The sequence below is a fragment of the Sceloporus occidentalis genome, unplaced genomic scaffold (genome assembly GCF_023333645.1).
Source record: "Sceloporus occidentalis isolate IW3139 unplaced genomic scaffold, rSceOcc1.0.p SCAF_134, whole genome shotgun sequence".
In the NCBI taxonomy this organism is placed as follows: domain Eukaryota; kingdom Metazoa; phylum Chordata; class Lepidosauria; order Squamata; family Phrynosomatidae; genus Sceloporus; species Sceloporus occidentalis.
Window position 1 is genome coordinate 2,702,124 of NW_028317114.1, and position 25,846 is coordinate 2,727,969.

A 25,846-nucleotide genomic window follows, 5' to 3' on the forward strand; every position below is an offset into this window, starting at 1 on the left:
GCCCCTTTGTGGGCGGAGTTAACAAACCTCCTTTTAGCCACGCCCCCCCAGTAAAATCTCATCAAACTTAATTTGACAGATGCCACGCCCCCTTTGATCTTGAATAACCGCGCCCTTTTTTATACACGATTGATTTCATTCAATTTCTGATTATAAACCTATTTAATTATAATGAATTAAACACACACCTTTTGTTATACGTATCTGGTCTCATTCACCGTACCAAAATACGATTAATAACCCTTTTGGACACGTATCCGGTCTCATTCACCGTACCAAAATACGTTTATATTAGGTATTTTTTATGTTGCTTATGTGCGATTGGTGTACACATTAGGAATGGGGATGTGCTGTTCAGGACAAGTCTGGACATGTTTTTAGAAATAGCGGACGTGTCTGGGCATGTTTAAGACAAGTCCGGACATGTTTTTAGAAATAGCGGACGTGTCTGGGCATGTTTATAACTGAAATAGTAGCGGGTAATGGCGTGACTAAAAAATAAATGAGTCCCAGAAGTAATATAGAAATAAAATATTTATTCAATCGTCAATCGTGTCTTTTTTTTAAAAAAAAAGCACACAGCAATACAACATTTACAAAAATAATAAAAAAAAACAATACAGTTATACACGCGAGTAAATACACCAAAAGATATTTTTACATATAGATAATTACAGATTCAACCAGTCAACAGATTGTTTCATTACACTCGAACGTCTTTTAGGTAGCAAATAGCCATGGCTAGTAGTTACACCTGACGGAGTTAAAGAAAGATCACTCAGAGAGTGTTTTGGGGTCGGATAACCCACAATGGGTGATGTAGCCGTCTCATGGTTCTGGGTTTTCAAATGATCCAAATAGTCTCTGTTTGAAGTATTTCCTACAACCGATGATGGTATGTTCAGTTCAGCCATGGCCTGTAGAAATAAATCCCAACCCTGAGGCATTTTACGCTGAGTTATTTTGTGACTCTGTGTAACACAACGTACCAAGTCTATTAAATTAGACCCCGGCACCACCCTATTTTTGTACACAAATTCCCCTTTATCATTCCAATATGTAACATGTTTTGAATTGACCATTCTAGTAAGCAATAATTCAGCATTTTTCTTATAGCGATCATTTACATTGTTAATAACATCTCTAACTACAACAGCCGGTGCTTCGGATGTTTCAGCAGCTTGAGTTTGAGGGTTAGGTTGTGTTGATGCGATGGATTCACCAGGAGGCAAAGAAAGTGTCAAGCTCAGCTTCTCACGATCATTCTGCTTAGCATGAACCAAGTATCTTTGCAGAACAGTAGTATACCTTTTGATCTTCTCATCCTGGGATATGTTTCTGTTATGTAGGACGGCTATAATATCTTCATCAAGACCCTGTATCAGAGATTTTTGACTATCCGTAGAGTGTTGCGCTGCTCGTTGTAGTAAGTCCAATTCTTGTTTAGGAACCAAATACATTTTTTCAGTATGCTCCATTAGCGGTTGCTTAAAAGTCCTGTCAACAGAGGAATAGCAAAACCCAACAGAGACCCGATAAAACCGCCAGACTGTTTAACCAGCTTCGACTTCTTAATGACTGATACCTTCTTATCGCTCAGAGCTTTAATTTTTTTCTTCCACTTTTTAAGTATTTCTACTTGTCGTGGTGATAATGGTATCTTCCCTTTAAGAATGTTGAGCGCTATTTCACATATGGCGGTGATTAAATCGGGAGACGCTGAGTGTAAAATAGACTGTCTTTGTTTAGATGGTGCATTTAGTAGAGCTTTTAGTTTATGCCAATTTCGGCGTAGCCGCTCAGACATGTTTACAGTTGCCGAGTATCTACAGGAAATGTAGAGAGGAACTACAAACTATCTCTTTTTAGAGTTCCGTTTTTTATAAATATACGTTGCAGGTATGTCAGGCGGAAATATACCGGTTCTTAATCGGTATTCTTCCGGCGTTGTAGGTTTTAAGTCTACAAGCAGATAACCATAGGGCCTACAGGTGGCATCTTCAAAAGCTTCTAAAAAGAATTGTGATTTTCCGGGGTACATTTGGCGGGCTAGAGTTGTAATTTGTAATTTATCCCTCGGGCTCTTAAAAAGTACCATGTAGTTAGTGTTTAAGTTTATTGTTCTGCTTTTTTTACCTTGGCAAAACACATTCTGAACAAGGTATATGATACTTAGGTTTCTGTGATGAACATATTTGGTGAAAGCTTTCTCAATTTCAGAACTTTCACTCGCGGCTTCCATTAGATCATCAACAACAACCAAATTTACTCTGCTAGGTGGGAACAAATCGTCATCACTAAATGTTTGCGGTAAACCCTCAATAAACCGAATATACGGTATAGTACGTGTTAATTCATCATACAGGGGTTGCCAACAGGCATAAAACCAGACAATGTTATCAGGAATATGCGACAATAAAGATGAAACATTTTGTAAAAGCTGTTTAACAAAAAAACTTTTTCCCGAACTAGAAGGCCCTGCTAAAATGCATGAAAAGGGGTGTTGTAAACGTGTATCCATTGTATCCACGTGTATCAGTAGCCGTATGGTAGGGTAGTAAAATTATCTGTTAAAAGTCTCTTGGTATAGACACACTTTTGTGTTTTATGAAGCGGTCGTGTTTCTATCTGCCAACACAATTTGTTTCTGACGATACCCGAATGGCGGACTAAAATTCGTTTCTGTTTGTCAGGGTCAGAGTTGTGGGGGTAGTCCAGTACCAAGTCTTTTAAACTGTCAAAATGTATCAGTCGTGCGTTGTTGGCATTCAGGGTTATACCTTTCACCTTCAGAGTTGTCTTACCCGTCGTCAATTTATAACCGTAAGTCTTGGGGCCGGCAGATACAAACTCAGTTATGTATGTATCCTTGGGTATCTCGCTAGTCAATTCACCTAGATAGTCACCCAGTGACGGAGTCCACTCACCATCTTTGCTGACAAAAATAACAGAGTCAGTGTCATGATAAAGACATCTCTCATTCAATTTGTCCAAAACATTATACAACTCTAACCGTGCGTAGGCAGTTGTGAAACAAGCGATAAAGATGTTTGTATTACGAGCCGTACTGTGACACCCCTCAGCATACTTCCAACCGAGCATAGCTGTTTCATCGTTGACAAAATTTAAAGAGGACACATCGTATTGGGGTAAAAATGTATAGGCAAAAAGCTCATCGGGGTCGGTTACTATACTTGTGGTCTGTAAATTTGATTTCTGGCCAAATTTACCCCATAAAGAGTTTAAAAACAGTTTAGCAATCTGTCTTTTTGCAGGGTTGACCTCTATCTTTTCAGGTCTTAACCGTACATCCTCTTTTGCATAATAGTCCATGATGTATTTTTGTTTTGTCTCCTGGTTTGTGCACCAGCTCGGGTACCCCGAGGCCTCCTGCTTATCCCTAAGATGGACTTTTATATAGTCTTCAAACAATCTGCTAGTAAACCTTGGGAAATGCCAAATTTCAAATATTTCACCCAGCCTGTACCCCTTTGTCAACGCTTGTTGTATTTCAACGGTACACCAAGTACCCGTGAGAGCCCGCTCCTCATCCGTATGCGCACAAATAATTGTTTGGCTACTGTTAGCGCATTTGTGGCATAATGGAAACATTAGTTTACCGTTCATCTTAACAGGTAAAACAGGGAAGAATAAGCCTCTAGGTGGGTAGACTTTTACTTTGGCAATACCAAAGTAGCTGTCAAAAGATTTAAAATTTTCAAAAATAATCTCCGGGTGACCGATGGGGTATGTTTTTGTTTTATTAACAAAGGGGTATAGACTAGTGAAATCATAATAGTGTATGGTCTCACCGGGAGCCGCTTTGTGGTACAGCTTAATAGCGTTTGTGCGGCCGCCGTAGAGAGCATCGCGAGGTTCCATAGGCTGTGGGAATTTTTGTTTAAGAATAAATTCCTGTACGCTCTGATCGGTCTCTATTAAGTGTTTCCACTCATGTTCCCACATCTCACGGACTTCATAACCCTGTTTTTTTAGAAAATGCGTTTTAATTTTAGTTTTATGGTTCAGCTGAGCGTAGGTTGTATTTGTAACGCTGTTAAAGACCTTTTCGTTGTAGCACATGGGACAACCGTGGTAAAAGCAACCCTGAAATTCAAATGCTGTAGGCTTACCATTAATTAATGCATAACCATCCAAAAAATAGGAACCAACAGGTTTTTCACCACCTTGTAAGGCGTGCTGTATCGTGATGCCCTCTTTATGAGCGATATACATCAACCACTGTATAGACACTGTTGAAAACCGCTTCTTATTTCTATGATAGTTGTCAGCTGGCAAAATCGCTATAGTGTTTTCCGGTAAATATTTAAACCTGTACATGGCCATACACACAGAGGCTAAAGTTGTTAGCTGAAAAGGGTCAATGTATTCTTTGACTACCTCAGAGCCCAAGTCACCATTAATTACCCTTTTACTTGTTGTCATTTTGATTATACTAGCTCTGTAACGGATACAAGCCTGTTTGAGAATTTTAACATCTTCAATACAGTATTTTTTCAGTTCGTCTTCAAAGTTAAATCTACAATTATTGTTCTCACCGTACCAAATCATGAAGTCGTTTTTTTCATCAGGCATCATTTGATCATAACCATAATGATCTACAGAAGGCATAGGGCCAATATACTTTTGGTTTTGAGCGGTGTTAAAGAAATGTGGAAAATATCCTTTACAACCCTCAAAACCCAAAGCCTGCGGCAACTTACTAAGCTTCATGGGTAGAAAATTTAAAGAGTCTATGAATCTGATACCCAAGTCAGACACGGTTACACACAACAACTTCCCTCCTTGAGCGAGTAATTTTATTTCAATATTCTCCTTAATCATCTGGTTCACCACAAAATAGGCGTCATATCTGCCAGCATTATGGGCTATAAATGTGTAGTCACGAAATGGCGTATCTATAAATGTGGTGACAAAAGTTTCTAGACAAGATGGGCCCTGAAACTCCCAGTAGTTATCCCCCTCCAACTCTAATGCATAAGCGTAGTTGGGTATATGGACGCCGGTTTCCTGCATACACTCAAAATCATAAAAAATATATTTTTCAGTGGGCTCCTCTGGTGTGCATTTGCGCATGTAGCAGATGTGGCCGTCAAACGTATCTACAGGCGCGTAACATATTTGGCAAATTAATCCTTTGCATTCATGCTTACACATGTCTGTGTAATGGCCACAAGTGTCGCAATACTTTTTTTGCTTACAATCTATGGTGCCTGATGAAGCCAGGAGTAGATGCTGTTTTAAGCAATTGTATGAGCGACAAAATGTCCGACAGCGAGGACATCTAGGTACCTCAGTTTTCACATCTACACAATCCTGTCTGTGACAAGCCTTACAAAAATACATGCATGAATGGTTGTTTTTGTGCTGGAACGGTGTGTGACAGTAATCACAAAAATAGTTTGCACCGATGAATGATCGAATTTGTTTTATACCATAATAATGTTTATCTTCGTGGTATATAAATAAAACCTTGTCTTTACAAGGCCCACCGGTATGGAAATACTTCCATGAACCACGATTGTGATACAACACTTTAATTGTGACTTTTAAATGTTTTTCAAACGCGGGTATTTCGCTGAAACTAACTAATTGACCATCAGGGATACCTAGAGCTTTATGGATGTCCCTCGCTCTATCCAACAATACAGAGTCAGCGGTATCTGTCTCAGCTAAGAGGGCACAGAGACTAGCAGCCAAACACAGGTTATTATCATCGTTGTTTAGATCATAAAGCCAGCGCCTTTTTGTGGCAATAATGCGGCTGTAGGGTGTTGATCTGAGTCGTCTACGAGTCACAACACCACCGGCTCTATTCCTAACAATAATGACAACAAGTCTCAATGATCCACTACCTATGATTTCAGCGTTGCTTTGAACCAGGTTAGCCATGGCATTCAAAAAGTCCTCAGCGTTTAACATATCCTTAGACCTCCTAACAGAATACAAAGGCCTATTAAGTCCATCAGCATCCAGACGTAACTGGATAAAATCATTTGGACCTATATCAGGCATAATTCTATTTAAAAGATCCTGAACTGCATCATGTACAGCCTGAATTGCATTAGCAAATGATGGTATCTGTTCCAAATTTACAAAGCGAAAAGTTTCATAATATTCAACAGCATTAAAATGGTTAAGTTCCCTGCGACGCTGTTCAACATGCTCTAAAAACACAGGGGGATCTACAACATCTTGAGCATTCTGCGGTTCAGGCTCTACATCAGCATTAACATCAAAAGCAGGAGACCTTAGGGGTACCGCCGGTGTCTCATTTGTGTGGGGTGTCAAGGGTAAAACAGGAATTGTAGCTACATGCTCAGTCGGAGGTGTGCTGGGTGCTACACTACGTTCTGTACCAGAAGTTGTTTTAGGTAAACTTCTAGTCCGTGCTAAACGTGTTGCCCGTGTCAACGTCTTTATTGATCGTTTAATTGACTTAGCTCTACGTTTGGTAATATGTCTATAACGAATTTGTTTGTGAGATAAAACCCCACCAGCCATGCCTAGTCACGCTGTATTCAACAAACGAACCCCTGTGCGAAAGTGTGCAGTAGCCTTATCAATACACGATAAACGATTCAAAATGTCAGGGCGTCTAATGTCATCGACATGTCGAACCGTATACATTAATTCACGCAATTCTATTATCACACGGATAATAACAACTTTTAAATCAGTCCAGAAGATAACTTCTGATTTCAACCAGTCGGTTAAAGCCTGTATATCCCCAGCATGTGGTAAACAGGTTGTTGTATCGGTAGTCACGTTGTGTTGTGTGTCTGTAGCTACGAGGTTGTACCCGCTCCTAAATGGTTCCCTAACCTTGCAAAGTAAGAGGTTGAGACATTTATCTTGTTTCAACACACTATCAATAGCCAAAGCCTTATTTACATCGTCAAGTGTACGCTTAGCACAGCGTTCAAGATCATAACAGAAGATGATTTTATTCATACACCACAAACTGCATTCTAATACACTTTGAGAATACTGGGGGTTTTTATTTTTTTGCTTTTGTTTCTTATTTTTATTTGATAAGCGGTGTAAAGGACTTAATTGTTTTGATACATGTAAATTTGTGTTGTTTGTTATGTCTTGTAAAACATTCCTTTTTTTAAACAATGGTTGTGTTACAACTACATCTGTAAGAGCCCTCTTTGCTTTTACATTTACTGTCGCATTATCATGCAAAATTCCTGAGACATTTACTGGGATTATGTCTGGTGACTCACCCGATGGGTTATGTGGTCCTTTCAATATCGATCGTTCGTGGGTCAAATCCTTAGGTGGGGCTGTCCTTTTTGTAAAAACCCCTGACGACGTAGACGGTAGTTCTTCAGATATATGGAGACTATCTCTTGGTGGTCGGTTCAGCGTATCTCTAGGTGCTCGGTTCAGCGATAAGGATAACTTTGACTCTGTGTAAAAGATACAAATAAATTGAAATCTTGTATATGAAATAAAGACATATCTTTACTATACATAAATATAGCATATAGGCAATCATTATCTTACAGAGTAAAATTTAATGTGTTTTCCATGACTAAGTCACTGCTTAGTGTTTATACTCACTAGGTTTTTTGTTGCTTTGAGTGGATGCTCCGTTATTAGAGATCAACACTTGATGATTCTGAGAGGTTGCAGACCGCTCACAGTTACTGTTGATCAGCACTTTGGGGTAGAGGCTGGAATTTGTATGTGTCGTTTCTAAAATAACCAGTAATTGATTAGAGAGTACAATTACACGGAATACATAGTACATAAAATTCTTAAGCATACAACCCACCTGATAATACTGAATCCCGTTGACTCTCACTCTGAGGCTTTGGAGATCCGGTCATAAATGCATCGGACAAAATGTCGATATAGAAATCATCCAGCACTAAATAATGCAAATGCTTTAGGTTAACGTATGATCTTGAGATACATTTCAAAGGTTTTTTAAAGCGCTATTAGTTTAAAAACTTACAAGCTTGTGTGTCCGCGGAGAGACTGTTCAAAAGGCTGGCGTCAAATGACGTCTGACTTGTTTGTTCCTGAAACACCATAGGGTATTGAGCGGTATGTGACGTAAAATTGATCACTTAACCACGCCTACAAGATACTTACATCCGCGGCATACATTTAAAGGTTAACATACACATTTTTTTAAAGATAAATATAAGAACTACAAGACTCCCGACCACATATTGAAATTTATATGAATTTTCTCATTCACACCGCGTAGGGATACAATTTAAAGGTCTAGAGACTATTTCCGCACACACGCCACACATATGCAAATTTTTTTATATTTGTTAAAGAATACTACAGAATAATGTTCATCGTACAAGAAAATTTACACAGTTATTAAAACATTCAAGAGCTTACCGCATCCATTAAATCAGTGAAAATAGTGGTCTTGTCCATGCTTTTCTTGTAGCTCCTAGACTTGTAAAGGATGAAACCTCTAAAGAGTTTATATACCCTTTTAAACTGTCGGTGGGTTTGATTGATTGTTTCTTAATGATCTGGGGTCAGGGTGAATATTGGTAAAAAAATAAAATAAAATAACCACCGAATACTTTTCATTATAAAAATTGTATGTTTTATTATTGATAACTCAAATACATGCATAAGCTAATAAAAAAATTATTGAATCAATGACGTTTTTGATAACACGCTATACATTTCTGAATATGCACACTACGATAACCCCCATTTCGTATACCACGCATATATTTCCACACAAAACGTGACACCAATCGATCATTTTGTTTAAATTCATTAGTAAAATGGTTTAAAACTTCTTTAAATGATAATCCTTTACACATATGATGAATAAAAAATACACAAAATTCTCCACAGACGGATGACAGAGTACTTTGCAACTGCGCATTTTGAAAACATATCCGCTTAACATTTATATTCAAAAAAGCTAATATTTCTTTAGGAAATAATGGGCTTGCGGGGGAGAGTCCGTATGAATCAAAAAAATATCCTCTTCTCTTTTGATCGATATAGCAGGCTAACCAATGTTCTCCGGGTAATGTATGTGGGTCTGTATTTATAATGAACGCTGCAGGCATATTGGTCAGTTTATCAATCGGTAGCAAGTCGCAGGGAAACACCCCCACAAATATATCCTTGGAAAAAGGATCCGTCTTTAAAATGTGTGTCAACTCTAAAGTGTTCATGCTTATCTTTAGAGGTAATCGTACAGCACTTCCCTACGTTGATTTATTTCGATAATATTTTCAAACTGACCGTAAACCAACAGATTTACGGTGCGTTCCAATGCCCTGGAAAAACGTATTTCGGCCCTCAGGTTACCGGACCGAATGAGTGAGAAGTGGGTATTACACTCTTGATCAGGAGATAGATCGAAAGCAAATAGCGTATAACCGTTCACAAATTCTTCTCTGTCGATGATAACTCCCGAATCGCTGCAGTTCTTCTGCGCCAATTGTAAAAATGCCATATATTCACGTACAGCGTTAAAGTGTTCAAAATCGGGTTGAAACGGTTTTGCGGGTATTTGTTCACCATCCAGATAGAGAGCCGCAAAATTCACATTGTTATGTTTAAAGCATAAAGGGTTTCTGTCGTAAGCCCCAGAAAATGCCTCATTATCAACAAATGCTAAAATTACAAACTTTGGTATCTGCCCCAGGAACAGATTCTCTTGATTACAAACTCGGCTTCCTGTTGGTACGCTAAATACTTTCATACTAACACGTTCAATGGCGTACTTAGCATTACCGGTTAAAAGTGCTTGGGCGTGACCTATTCGCACGGCCGGCGAAATTTGCACACGTTTGATGAATAGCGTCGCGTTTAGAATTTGCACTTTCAATGGATCCTGTTCTGCAGACATTAAACAAAATGTATCTTTATTTCTGGTGAGTTTTATTTTCAAGTCCAAACCATTCAGTATGAGTTTTTCTTGGAAAAAAATATCGCTGTGTAGATGTCCTAGTAGTTCTACAGTTTTTCCTCGTTCTGTCATTTGAGCCCGTTTTGTAAAACCATTATTGTCTCCGTTTAGCACACGGTCTTGATGATGCCCGGCTGTATCTTTGTAGAATAAACCGGCTGTAAACTGTGTAGACAAAGCATCGGCGCTATAATTCAGAAGCGTCTCGATGTATGCTCTGTAAGAGTACAAATTATTAGATTGTGATATTAATCTATCACCAAGGGTGATATCCAGTTGATTGAACAGAGTCGCTATAGGGTAGTTGATTAGACTGACGCGTGCTCCTTCAGGAATTTGCGAGTTGTCATTTTTTACAATTTTACACGTTATATATAATAGGGTGTTATTCAAATCAAAATAATGTTCTCCGCTCCCTGCGATGTAGAATTCAAGCGGTGAAGTTTCAGAAATGGCTGCGAGCGGCTGCACTTCTACATACAGACTTTTTTCTATGCTGGTCTGTGTCGGTTTTATATCAAACAGGTCCAGTTCGGATTTGGCACACTCCACGGATGCTGTATGGATAAACGCCATGATAGCAGCTTAAAAGATGTTTTCCGTTCTCCGTCTCGATGTCTTTCTCTTTTTTCTAGACTTGCTGCTCGCCTCTTTATTAAGGCGCCGTGCTGCGCTAGGAGGAAATGCTGCAACGTGTTTCCGCTTCTTCTTTGGAATTTGTTTGCCTATGTAAACAAGACCCGATCCCTCCTGAGGTTGATCGGCCATTCTGCTCATAACGGCTGTTGAAACACGCCCCACAATATCTTTTGCAATGTTCTTAGCGGCGGTTTTTACATGAGGTTTTACAATATCCAAACCGCGTCTGAACAACGGTACAGCCTTTCTGAATAGATTGCGAAAAATACCTCCCAATCCACGTCCATACATATACGCGCTACCATGGAAGCCTGGAAGGCCGTGCCCGGCCTGCGACTTGTAATAAGCGCTGTAAACATGCGGCTCACCGTAAGTTTTAACAACCACCATCCTTGCTTGTTTCAGTAAAAACCAACCCTCCGTGGGCGAAAGTGTAGTTTAACGATGGCCTTCCCGTATTTGAATGACACATTTGTGTTCTGGTCGTTCTTTATCTCGATGGTTATGTGGTCAAAATGGTATTTACTCACGGGTATGTAATCGGGTTTGATGTAACGTTGTGTAATTATTTCATTATTGTTTCCTGTGATTTCAACCGTACGTAATAGAGGAACAAAGCTATCCCCGACACGTTGATGTTCTATTATATCCGTGTACAGGAAAAACGTGTAAAAGCATGCGTCCTTTTATGTTGTTGTCTGTGCGATTAGAATCAATACCAAGAATGTGCGTCAATCGATCACTGGCTATAAAGGTGTCTGTACCCGTAACTGACACTGTTCTTTCTAACTCATTATAGTGCACCTTCAAGTCCAGGGGTTGTTGTTTGTTGTTAGCAATTGCTTCATTAATATTTTTCACCAAACTTTTAACATCGCTATAATATCCAGATTTTATCTTGAGTTGTTTGAGGGGTCCTCCTGGACAACCCACAAATATCACACCCTCGTGAGGTTCAAAGGTATTCCATGTGTGCGGATACTGGATTTCTGATAAAGCAACCTCCCATTCTCCTTTTAAGAACACCGGCTTGGAAAGTTTTGTTGTATAATTGGAAATCTCATTTTGAGGATACATTAAATAAGAGGCGTTACTGGGTAGAGTGATATAAAATGCGTTTTCTTCCATCGCTATATATTTTAGATACTAGTCAGTTGGTTTTTCTCGATCCAGCTATTAAATGATGTTGGATATCCTAACCATTTAACGTAGTAGAATTTTTTTCCTCTTTCCGTCTTCTGTCTTAGAATTTTTTCAATTCTGTAAACACGATTAGCGTTTGGAGGAATCTTTTGTATTTCTTCGGCATAAAATGACCCCTCAATAGGTTCACCGTTACAATCTTTTAATATATAAAGTGGTTTTACACCTTTGGTATTTATACCGTACACTGTAAATATTTCATCTGTGAAAGTCTGTTCGTATCCTTTATCAAAAATACCTTTGTATTTAGATATTCTGACCTGATCTCCAATTTTCAGTGTCGGTGTAATCCTTTTACTCTTGAAATAATCGCCATAAACAGTTTTCCATACGGTTAGACTGTTATCCCTCGAAACCTCAGCTGGGGTGCAGCGTATTGTCCGATGTGCGGTGTGGTTATAACTAAATATTAGGTCGGGGAGAACATCTATATATCGGTATGTGTTACGAGAGGTGAAATAGCGCCACATTTTGGATTTTAGAGTTCTGTTAAAGCGTTCTACAATCGCCGCTTTCACGGTGTTATTTGTCACAAAATGTAGGATTCTGTAGTTTTTTAATAATGCATTTACATCTCTGTTTAGGAATTCTTTTCCTCTGTCTGTTTGTAACTTTTGAGGTACACGGCCATCCTGAAATATAGTCTTAAAGGCATCTGCGACGCTTTTTCCCGTTTTAGTCCTCAAAACTACAGCCCAAGCATATTTGGATAATACGTCTATAACGGTCAGAATATATTTTATTCCGCTGTTGTATTTTGCAAATTCGATCATTGAGACAAGATCCGCTTGCCATTGACCATCGATGTCGGAGACACAAATCATATTACGTTTAAAATTTTTTCTTGCAGGTTTGTGTAATGTATAAGTGTCTTGTTCTGTCAACCATTCTTTAACCGCTGATCTTTTTAATCCGGGTGTTTGGGTTGCCTGAAACAGTTTCTCAATACTGCCAAAGCTAGCAGTTTCTTTTGGTGTTAAGTATATTTTTTGCATTAACTTATTATGATTATTACACAATGTATTTTGTGCCATGCTTTATACTGTCTTTATATAAAATGTATATAGTTTTCAAACAACCTTTTGTTTCATCCGAATATCCACAGATGTTCCTATTAATTGTTAACCATGCCTTTAGGCTCTAGACGGATCATTGATAATAGGACAACCTAGCGATTGTTTAGGTTTATGATAGGTCATTAGTAGCGTCACATCATTTTAGGCTCGTGATGACTCATTAATAATAGGATAGACTAGTCATTGTTAGTTGATAGGTCATTAGTAGTAAGACAGAGCTATCTGTTGCTCAAGTAACATGTCCTTTGTGTTGTTGAGTTTTGTCTCCTGTAGTGATCGGGTTTAGTTCATTCTCTAACTACGCATTGTGGAGGTAAGAAGTCGTGTATTTCTGGTAAGGCAGTTACTGCCAGTCTGTATTTGCCACTATGAAAATTTTCTTTTCTGTTTTTTATTCAAACCCTAATCATTGTAACTGTTTGTATCTGTAGAAATTTTTTCTTTTCTGTTTTTTTATTCAAACCCTAATCATTGTAACTGTTTGTATCTGTAGAAATGTTTCTTTTCTGTTTTTTTTATTCAAACCCTAATCATTGTAACTATTTGTTTCTGTAGAAATTTTTCTTTTCTGTTTTTTTATTCAAACCCTAATCATTGTAACTGTTTGTATCTGTAGAAATTTTTCTTTTCTGTTTTTTTATTCAAACCCTAATCATTGTAACTGTTTGTTTCTGTAGAAATTTTTCTTTTCTGTTTTTTCATTCCAACCCTAATCATTGTAACTGTTTGTTTCTGTAGAAATTTTTCTTTTCTGTTTTTTTATTCAAACCCTAATCATTGTAACTGTTTGTATCTGTAGAAATTTTTCTTTTCTGTTTTTTCATTCCAACCCTAATCATTGTAACTGTTTGTTTCTGTAGAAATTTTTCTTTTCTGTTTTTTATTCAAACCCTCTTTCAGTTATAAATATGCCCACTATTTGTAAAAACATGTAGCAACATATAAAATACCTAATATTAACGTATTTTGGTACGGTGAATGAGACCAGATACGTGTCCAAAAGGGTTATTAATCGTATTTTGGTACGGTGAATGAGACCAGATACGTGTCCAAAAGGGTTATTAATCGTATTTTGGTACGGTGAATGAGACCAGATACGTATAACAAAAGGTGTGTGTTTAATTCATTATAATTAAATAGGTTTATAATCAGAAATTGAATGAAATCAATCGTGTATAAAAAAGGGCGCGGTTATTCAAGATCAAAGGGGGCGTGGCATCTGTCAAATTAAGTTTGACGAGATTTTACTGGGGGGGCGTGGCTAAAAGGAGGTTTGTTAACTCCGCCCACAAAGGGGCGGGGCACCTGTCAAATTAAGTTTGACAACATATATACCTTCTTACTACTGGTCTCCATTTGCAGGGAAAGCACCCATGTTTGCCAGCCTCCTCTTCCTCATCCTCCTTCTCCTCCTTTTCCTCCTCCTCATCCTCCTCTTTCTCCTTATCCTCCCCATCTGCATCATCATCAGAAATAATGATATCATCATATTTTGGGTGAGGAGTAGGGAGGTTGTTGTTCTCCTCCGAGTCGTCCTCCTCCTTGTCCTTCTCCTCTGTGTCATCTGGCATTAAGATGAAAATGTCAAATGGGTAAGGAGTAGGGAGGTTATTGTCCTCCAACGACTCTTCCTCCTCCTCGTCCTCCTCATCTGTGCCATCTGGCATAAAGATATAACAGTCCTCCTCCTCAAAGCCAAATGGGTTAGGAGTCGGGAGGTCATTGTCCTCCACCAATTCTTCCTCCTCCCCGTCTTCCTCCTCGTCCTCCTCCTCTGTGTCATCTGGCATGAAGATGTAACAGTCCTCCTCCTCAAAGCCAAATGGGTTAGGAGTCGGGAGGTCATTGTCCTCCACCAATTCTTCCTCCTCCCTGTCTTCCTCCTCGTCCTCTTCCTCATCCTCATCTGGCATTAGGATGTAACAGTCCTCCTCATTTAAGCCAAATCGGTTAGGAGTCGGGAGGTTATTGTCCTCCACCGACTCGTCCTCCTCCTCGTCCTCCTCCTTGTCCTCCTCCTCGTCGTCCTCCTCCTCCTCCTCTGTGTCATCTGGCATAAAGATGTAACAGTCCTCCTCCTCAAAGCCAAATGGGTTAGGAGTCGGGAGGTCATTGTCCTCCACCAATTCTTCCTCCTCTCTGTCTTCCACCTCATCCTCTTCCTCATCCTCATCTGGCATATAGATGTAACAGTCCTCCTCATTTAAGCCAAATGGGTTAGGAGTTGGGAGGTTATTGGCCTGCGAATAGAAAGAAAGTAAATCATCTTTTTCTTAAAATTATCATGAATTCAAAATATTGAATTAAATTTATAAAATTAAATCGTTAGTAAATTATTTAAACAGAACCTAAGAACTGACCGTATGGGCCCAGGGAGTCTCTATTTCTTCCAAGGGAGGAGGCTCGGGGTAATATCCAGTATCATCCTCCTCCTCCTCTTCATCACCGGCGATGGTAATGATGGAAAGGCCATCTCTGGTAATGGTTGTGATGGAAATGCCGTAGACATTAACGGTAAGGATGAAAACACCGTAGTACGAAATGTTCATGATGGAAAGGCCATCGTCCATATAGGTGGTGATGAAAATGCCACCTTCAGTGATGGTAAGGACAGAAAGGCCTTCCTCATTAACACCAAACTGTGGAGGTGTTGTGAAATAGTTTTCCTGCAAATAGAAAGAACATAAAACATCCTTTTCTTCACATTTTGATATCTTCATAGAAATAATCTTTGTGTAGAAATGAAATCTGGCCCAAACCATTCATACCTCATCGTATCTCTCATCCATGGTTAATCTCCTGAAGAACACGCTAAGAGCAATGGTACCAAAGCTAGATCTGTAGAACACTCCTGACCACCTGCTGCTCTACTGATGGAAAGCTTTGTCTGACTTGAGCTTACATGGGTATCAACAATGACATCACAAAGATTCTATGACATAATAGTAGGAGCTTGGTGTTGTGAGCAGGGCTTAGTTACTAGATACCAGCAGGATATTTTCTGAATGTTTTAATAATAGAATCAGACTAATTGGACTTGGAAGAGCAAACATTTTTTTGGTTGTATATGAAATAAATAACTAATAACAAAGTAACGATTTGCATTCATTGCCTGTATTAAACAGAACAATTTATAAAGATGTCTTATATAGGAGATAGTAAAAGTAATTGTTTTCTTTATTATATGCTTTGGCTGGTGTGGGTTGGAACATTTACCCCCCATATGTATTTACAAACATTTGTATATTTACCCATACGGTGAACCTATGGATGGTAGTAGATACATAGAACTGCCGAAGGGGTAGAGGTATGCCAGTGACAAGGATTGGTTTGCCGCGAAGGTGAGATTCAAACCTTTAGCCATGGCTGGTAATCTGAGTGATCCGATAGATAAGTGGACACTCATTTTGTTACATCAGAGGGACCGGAATATATATATATATACTGTATATGTATGTATATTTATGTTTTTTTCAATGGTATGATTTAATAGTGGGAATTATTAATCCCCCCCCTCAGTTTTGACTGTGGTATCTAATGTGCCCCCCCCCATATATTGTTCCTACAGTGTCCCCCAGCTATGGTTGTTTAGTGGAAATGGTTAATATGCAGCTGTCTGCGAACATTATATATAATGGGACGAAAACCACAACTGGGTAAAACATTGTTTTAATCTGATACCAGTCATAAATAATATATAATAATAATAATAATAATAATAATTGAAAGCTCTGTTAGTGATGAAGATGGTTCATTGATTAGATTGTTGGGAATCTTGAGATATTCTTAGCTGTAGTCTTTTCCAAAAAAACATACAGAACATGGGAAATACGGTGAATTAATATATGACAAAAGCAGGTCAATTGTTCTTTATCTTATTTATTTATATATATATATACTTTGTAATAATTGATGAATAGCACACATCCTGGATAATTAAAATACCCTTAAAATAATCCCCCAGTGCTGTATACAGTAATAACCCCCCCAGTGCTGTAAACAGTAATAACCCCCCCCAGTGCTGCATACAGTAATAACCCCTAGCGCTGTATACAGTAACAACCCCCCAGTGCTGTATACAGTAATAACCCCCCCAGTGCTGTATACAACAGGGCTTCCTACTGCCTTTCATTCGGCTAATGATGAGACTTTTAAGGTTCTATAAAAGCTAAATAGCTAGCAATCGGTTACGTCTGGAGTAGAACACCTTGTTGCTGCATCAATCCGGTAATTACCCCAATGCCCCCCGTCTGCACTCGTTATTGGAAGACCCCCTTTCTTCGAAAACAAGAGTCTGTTTGCCTACTAAACATTCAGCTATCTAGTTAGAACCTGTATTTGGCCATTAATTGCCAGACGTGTTAGCCCTGAGTATTAAGGTCATTAGAAAGTGTCATTCTAAAGGGCCAGAGGCTTAGATGTAAAGTAAAGAGATTTTAGTTTAGTGACAGGGTAGTAGATGAGTGGAACAGCCTCCCAGCGGAAGTTGTAGAGGATAATACAGTGAGTGATCTGCCGGCAGGTTCCGTGTTTTTTACGTTTGCTGTAAAGTAGGGTTTTTTAGTAAATGGTTGGACGGAGCAGGCAGAGAGTTCTGTGGGGTTGGTCCTGGTGATGGAAGGATCTGGTGAGAATTTATTGTTCAGTTTCACAGATAATATAAGACATAATCCTGTGTTTAATGCAACGCAACATTTTTATTTTTAACATACTAACTTATTCTAACGTATTCTAACTTATTCTAACTTATTCTACAAGCAACAACAAATGCGATGACTTAATCATCCACACGCACGCCCTTCTTCATAATCCTCCTATTCCAGAATGACAGGAGTCTGCCCATGAGGCCAGGTGTTTTTTGGCTTGATCTGATCTTGGGTCTCCATTTGCAGGGAAAGCACCCATGTTTGCCAGCCTCCTCTTCCTCATCCTCCTTCTCCTCCTTTTCCTCCTCCTCATCCTCCTCTTTCTCCTTATCCTCCCCATCTGCATCATCATCAGAAATAATGATATCATCATATTTTGGGTGAGGAGTAGGGAGGTTGTTGTTCTCCTCCGAGTCGTCCTCCTCCTTGTCCTTCTCCTCTGTGTCATCTGGCATTAAGATGAAAATGTCAAATGGGTAAGGAGTAGGGAGGTTATTGTCCTCCAACGACTCTTCCTCCTCCTCGTCCTCCTCATCTGTGCCATCTGGCATAAAGATATAACAGTCCTCCTCCTCAAAGCCAAATGGGTTAGGAGTCGGGAGGTCATTGTCCTCCACCAATTCTTCCTCCTCCCCGTCTTCCTCCTCGTCCTCCTCCTCTGTGTCATCTGGCATGAAGATGTAACAGTCCTCCTCCTCAAAGCCAAATGGGTTAGGAGTCGGGAGGTCATTGTCCTCCACCAATTCTTCCTCCTCCCTGTCTTCCTCCTCGTCCTCTTCCTCATCCTCATCTGGCATTAGGATGTAACAGTCCTCCTCATTTAAGCCAAATCGGTTAGGAGTCGGGAGGTTATTGTCCTCCACCGACTCGTCCTCCTCCTCGTCCTCCTCCTTGTCCTCCTCCTCGTCGTCCTCCTCCTCCTCCTCTGTGTCATCTGGCATAAAGATGTAACAGTCCTCCTCCTCAAAGCCAAATGGGTTAGGAGTCGGGAGGTCATTGTCCTCCACCAATTCTTCCTCCTCTCTGTCTTCCTCCTCATCCTCTTCCTCATCCTCATCTGGCATATAGATGTAACAGTCCTCCTCATTTAAGCCAAATGGGTTAGGAGTTGGGAGGTTATTGGCCTGCGAATAGAAAGAAAGTAAATCATCTTTTTCTTAAAATTATCATGAATTCAAAATATTGAATTAAATTTATAAAATTAAATCGTTAGTAAATTATTTAAACAGAACCTAAGAACTGACCGTATGGGCCCAGGGAGTCTCTATTTCTTCCAAGGGAGGAGGCTCGGGGTAATATCCAGTATCATCCTCCTCCTCCTCTTCATCACCGGCGATGGTAATGATGGAAAGGCCATCTCTGGTAATGGTTGTGATGGAAATGCCGTAAACATTAACGGTAAGGATGAAAACACCGTAGTACGAAATGTTCATGATGGAAAGGCCATCGTCCATATAGGTGGTGATGAAAATGCCACCTTCAGTGATGGTAAGGACAGAAAGGCCTTCCTCATTAACACCAAACTGTGGAGGTGTTGTGAAATAGTTTTCCTGCAAATAGAAAGAACATAAAACATCCTTTTCTTCACATTTTGATATCTTCATAGAAATAATCTTTGTGTAGAAATGAAATCTGGCCCAAACCATTCATACCTCATCGTATCTCTCATCCATGGTTAATCTCCTGAAGAACACGCTAAGAGCAATGGTACCAAAGCTAGATCTGTAGAACACTCCTGACCACCTGCTGCTCTACTGATGGAAAGCTTTGTCTGACTTGAGCTTACATGGGTATCAACAATGACATCACAAAGATTCTATGACATAATAGTAGGAGCTTGGTGTTGTGAGCAGGGCTTAGTTACTAGATACCAGCAGGATATTTTCTGAATGTTTTAATAATAGAATCAGACTAATTGGACTTGGAAGAGCAAACATTTTTTTGGTTGTATATGAAATAAATAACTAATAACAAAGTAACGATTTGCATTCATTGCCTGTATTAAACAGAACAATTTATAAAGATGTCTTATATAGGAGATAGTAAAAGTAATTGTTTTCTTTATTATATGCTTTGGCTGGTGTGGGTTGGAACATTTACCCCCCCATATGTATTTACAAACATTTGTATATTTACCCATACGGTGAACCTATGGATGGTAGTAGATACATAGAACTGCCGAAGGGGTAGAGGTATGCCAGTGACAAGGATTGGTTTGCCGCGAAGGTGAGATTCAAACCTTTAGCCATGGCTGGTAATCTGAGTGATCCGATAGATAAGTGGACACTCATTTTGTTACATCAGAGGGACCGGAATATATATATATACTGTATATGTATGTATATTTATGTTTTTTTCAATGGTATGATTTAATAGTGGGAATTATTAATCCCCCCCCTCAGTTTTGACTGTGGTATCTAATGTGCCCCCCCCCCATATATTGTTCCTACAGTGTCCCCCAGCTATGGTTGTTTAGTGGAAATGGTTAATATGCAGCTGTCTGCGAACATTATATATAATGGGACGAAAACCACAACTGGGTAAAACATTGTTTTAATCTGATACCAGTCATAAATAATATATAATAATAATAATAATAATAATAATAATAATTGAAAGCTCTGTTAGTGATGAAGATGGTTCATTGATTAGATTGTTGGGAATCTTGAGATATTCTTAGCTGTAGTCTTTTCCAAAAAAACATACAGAACATGGGAAATACGGTGAATTAATATATGACAAAAGCAGGTCAATTGTTCTTTATCTTATTTATTTATATATATATATATACTTTGTAATAATTGATGAATAGCACACATCCTGGATAATTAAAATACCCTTAAAATAATCCCCCAGTGCTGTATACAGTAATAACCCCCCCAGTGCTGTAAACAGTAATAACCCCCCCCAGTGCTGCATACAGTAATAACCCCTAGCGCTGTATACAGTAACAACCCCCCAGTGCTGTATACAGTAATAACCCCCCCAGTGCTGTATACAACAGGGCTTCCTACTGCCTTTCATTCGGCTAATGATGAGACTTTTAAGGTTCTATAAAAGCTAAATAGCTAGCAATCGGTTACGTCTGGAGTAGAACACCTTGTTGCTGCATCAATCCGGTAATTACCCCAATGCCCCCCGTCTGCACTCGTTATTGGAAGACCCCCTTTCTTCGAAAACAAGAGTCTGTTTGCCTACTAAACATTCAGCTATCTAGTTAGAACCTGTATTTGGCCATTAATTGCCAGACGTGTTAGCCCTGAGTATTAAGGTCATTAGAAAGTGTCATTCTAAAGGGCCAGAGGCTTAGATGTAAAGTAAAGAGATTTTAGTTTAGTGACAGGGTAGTAGATGAGTGGAACAGCCTCCCAGCGGAAGTTGTAGAGGATAATACAGTGAGTGATCTGCCGGCAGGTTCCGTGTTTTTTACGTTTGCTGTAAAGTAGGGTTTTTTAGTAAATGGTTGGACGGAGCAGGCAGAGAGTTCTGTGGGGTTGGTCCTGGTGATGGAAGGATCTGGTGAGAATTTATTGTTGAGTTTCACAGATAATATAAGACATAATCCTGTGTTTAATGCAACGCAACATTTTTATTTTTAACATACTAACTTATTCTAACGTATTCTAACTTATTCTAACTTATTCTACAAGCAACAACAAATGCGATGACTTAATCATCCACACGCACGCCCTTCTTCATAATCCTCCTATTCCAGAATGACAGGAGTCTGCCCATGAGGCCAGGTGTTTTTTGGCTTGATCTGATCTTGGGTCTCCATTTGCAGGGAAAGCACCCATGTTTGCCAGCCTCCTCTTCCTCATCCTCCTTCTCCTCCTTTTCCTCCTCCTCATCCTCCTCTTTCTCCTTATCCTCCCCATCTGCATCATCATCAGAAATAATGATATCATCATATTTTGGGTGAGGAGTAGGGAGGTTGTTGTTCTCCTCCGAGTCGTCCTCCTCCTTGTCCTTCTCCTCTGTGTCATCTGGCATTAAGATGAAAATGTCAAATGGGTAAGGAGTAGGGAGGTTATTGTCCTCCAACGACTCTTCCTCCTCCTCGTCCTCCTCATCTGTGCCATCTGGCATAAAGATATAACAGTCCTCCTCCTCAAAGCCAAATGGGTTAGGAGTCGGGAGGTCATTGTCCTCCACCAATTCTTCCTCCTCCCCGTCTTCCTCCTCGTCCTCCTCCTCTGTGTCATCTGGCATGAAGATGTAACAGTCCTCCTCCTCAAAGCCAAATGGGTTAGGAGTCGGGAGGTCATTGTCCTCCACCAATTCTTCCTCCTCCCTGTCTTCCTCCTCGTCCTCTTCCTCATCCTCATCTGGCATTAGGATGTAACAGTCCTCCTCATTTAAGCCAAATCGGTTAGGAGTCGGGAGGTTATTGTCCTCCACCGACTCGTCCTCCTCCTCGTCCTCCTCCTTGTCCTCCTCCTCGTCGTCCTCCTCCTCCTCCTCTGTGTCATCTGGCATAAAGATGTAACAGTCCTCCTCCTCAAAGCCAAATGGGTTAGGAGTCGGGAGGTCATTGTCCTCCACCAATTCTTCCTCCTCTCTGTCTTCCTCCTCGTCCTCTTCCTCATCCTCATCTGGCATTAGGATGTAACAGTCCTCCTCATTTAAGCCAAATCGGTTAGGAGTCGGGAGGTTATTGTCCTCCACCGACTCGTCCTCCTCCTCGTCCTCCTCCTTGTCCTCCTCCTCGTCGTCCTCCTCCTCCTCCTCTGTGTCATCTGGCATATAGATGTAACAGTCCTCCTCATTTAAGCCAAATGGGTTAGGAGTTGGGAGGTTATTGGCCTGCGAATAGAAAGAAAGTAAATCATCTTTTTCTTAAAATTATCATGAATTCAAAATATTGAATTAAATTTATAAAATTAAATCGTTAGTAAATTATTTAAACAGAACCTAAGAACTGACCGTATGGGCCCAGGGAGTCTCTATTTCTTCCAAGGGAGGAGGCTCGGGGTAATATCCAGTATCATCCTCCTCCTCCTCTTCATCACCGGCGATGGTAATGATGGAAAGGCCATCTCTGGTAATGGTTGTGATGGAAATGCCGTAGACATTAACGGTAAGGATGAAAACACCGTAGTACGAAATGTTCATGATGGAAAGGCCATCGTCCATATAGGTGGTGATGAAAATGCCACCTTCAGTGATGGTAAGGACAGAAAGGCCTTCCTCATTAACACCAAACTGTGGAGGTGTTGTGAAATAGTTTTCCTGCAAATAGAAAGAACATAAAACATCCTTTTCTTCACATTTTGATATCTTCATAGAAATAATCTTTGTGTAGAAATGAAATCTGGCCCAAACCATTCATACCTCATCGTATCTCTCATCCATGGTTAATCTCCTGAAGAACACGCTAAGAGCAATGGTACCAAAGCTAGATCTGTAGAACACTCCTGACCACCTGCTGCTCTACTGATGGAAAGCTTTGTCTGACTTGAGCTTACATGGGTATCAACAATGACATCACAAAGATTCTATGACATAATAGTAGGAGCTTGGTGTTGTGAGCAGGGCTTAGTTACTAGATACCAGCAGGATATTTTCTGAATGTTTTAATAATAGAATCAGACTAATTGGACTTGGAAGAGCAAACATTTTTTTGGTTGTATATGAAATAAATAACTAATAACAAAGTAACGATTTGCATTCATTGCCTGTATTAAACAGAACAATTTATAAAGATGTTTTATATAGGAGATAGTAAAAGTAATTGCTTTCTTTATTATATGCTTTGGCTGGTGTGGGTTGGAACATTTACCCCCCATATGTATTTATAAACATTTGTATATTTACCCATACGGTGAACCTATGGATGGTAGTAGATACATAGAACTGCCGAAGGGGTAGAGGTATGCCAGTGACAAGGATTGGTTTGCCGCGAAGGTGAGATTCAAACCTTTAGCCATGGCTGGTAATCTGAGTGATCCGATAGATAAGTGGACACTCATTTTGTTACATCAGAGGGACCGGAATATATATATATACTGTATATGTATGTATATTTATGTTTTTTTCAATGGTATGATTTAATAGTGGGAATTATTAATCCCCCCCCTCAGTTTTGACTGTGGTATCTAATGTGCCCCCTCCCCCCCATATATTGTTCCTACAGTGTCCCCCAGCTATGGTTGTTTAGTGGAAATGGTTAATATGCAGCTGTCTGCGAACATTATATATAATGGGACGAAAACCACAACTGGGTAAAACATTGTTTTAATCTGATACCAGTCATAAATAATATATAATAATAATAATAATAATAATAATTGAAAGCTCTGTTAGTGATGAAGATGGTTCATTGATTAGATGGTTGGGAATCTTGAGATATTCTTAGCTGTAGTCTTTTCCAAAAAAACATACAGAACATGGGAAATACGGTGAATTAATATATGACAAAAGCAGGTCAATTGTTCTTTATCTTATTTATTTATATATATATATACTTTGTAATAATTGATGAATAGCACACATCCTGGATAATTAAAATACCCTTAAAATAATCCCCCAGTGCTGTATACAGTAATAACCCCCCCCAGTGCTGTAAACAGTAATAACCCCCCCCAGTGCTGCATACAGTAATAACCCCTAGCGCTGTATACAGTAACAACCCCCCAGTGCTGTATACAGTAATAACCCCCCCAGTGCTGTATACAACAGGGCTTCCTACTGCCTTTCATTCGGCTAATGATGAGACTTTTAAGGTTCTATAAAAGCTAAATAGCTAGCAATCGGTTACGTCTGGAGTAGAACACCTTGTTGCTGCATCAATCCGGTAATTACCCCAATGCCCCCCGTCTGCACTCGTTATTGGAAGACCCCCTTTCTTCGAAAACAAGAGTCTGTTTGCCTACTAAACATTCAGCTATCTAGTTAGAACCTGTATTTGGCCATTAATTGCCAGACGTGTTAGCCCTGAGTATTAAGGTCATTAGAAAGTGTCATTCTAAAGGGCCAGAGGCTTAGATGTAAAGTAAAGAGATTTTAGTTTAGTGACAGGGTAGTAGATGAGTGGAACAGCCTCCCAGCGGAAGTTGTAGAGGATAATACAGTGAGTGATCTGCCGGCAGGTTCCGTGTTTTTTACGTTTGCTGTAAAGTAGGGTTTTTTAGTAAATGGTTGGACGGAGCAGGCAGAGAGTTCTGTGGGGTTGGTCCTGGTGATGGAAGGATCTGGTGAGAATTTATTGTTGAGTTTCAAAGATAATATAAGACATAATCCTGTGTTTAATGCAACGCAACATTTTTATTTTTAACATACTAACTTATTCTAACGTATTCTAACTTATTCTAACTTATTCTACAAGCAACAACAAATGCGATGACTTAATCATCCACACGCACGCCCTTCTTCATAATCCTCCTATTCCAGAATGACAGGAGTCTGCCCATGAGGCCAGGTGTTTTTTGGCTTGATCTGATCTTGGGTCTCCATTTGCAGGGAAAGCACCCATGTTTGCCAGCCTCCTCTTCCTCATCCTCCTTCTCCTCCTTTTCCTCCTCCTCATCCTCCTCTTTCTCCTTATCCTCCCCATCTGCATCATCATCAGAAATAATGATATCATCATATTTTGGGTGAGGAGTAGGGAGGTTGTTGTTCTCCTCCGAGTCGTCCTCCTCCTTGTCCTTCTCCTCTGTGTCATCTGGCATTAAGATGAAAATGTCAAATGGGTAAGGAGTAGGGAGGTTATTGTCCTCCAACGACTCTTCCTCCTCCTCGTCCTCCTCATCTGTGCCATCTGGCATAAAGATATAACAGTCCTCCTCCTCAAAGCCAAATGGGTTAGGAGTCGGGAGGTCATTGTCCTCCACCAATTCTTCCTCCTCCCCGTCTTCCTCCTCGTCCTCCTCCTCTGTGTCATCTGGCATGAAGATGTAACAGTCCTCCTCCTCAAAGCCAAATGGGTTAGGAGTCGGGAGGTCATTGTCCTCCACCAATTCTTCCTCCTCCCTGTCTTCCTCCTCGTCCTCTTCCTCATCCTCATCTGGCATTAGGATGTAACAGTCCTCCTCATTTAAGCCAAATCGGTTAGGAGTCGGGAGGTTATTGTCCTCCACCGACTCGTCCTCCTCCTCGTCCTCCTCCTTGTCCTCCTCCTCGTCGTCCTCCTCCTCCTCCTCTGTGTCATCTGGCATAAAGATGTAACAGTCCTCCTCCTCAAAGCCAAATGGGTTAGGAGTCGGGAGGTCATTGTCCTCCACCAATTCTTCCTCCTCTCTGTCGTCCTCCTCATCCTCTTCCTCATCCTCATCTGGCATATAGATGTAACAGTCCTCCTCATTTAAGCCAAATGGGTTAGGAGTTGGGAGGTTATTGGCCTGCGA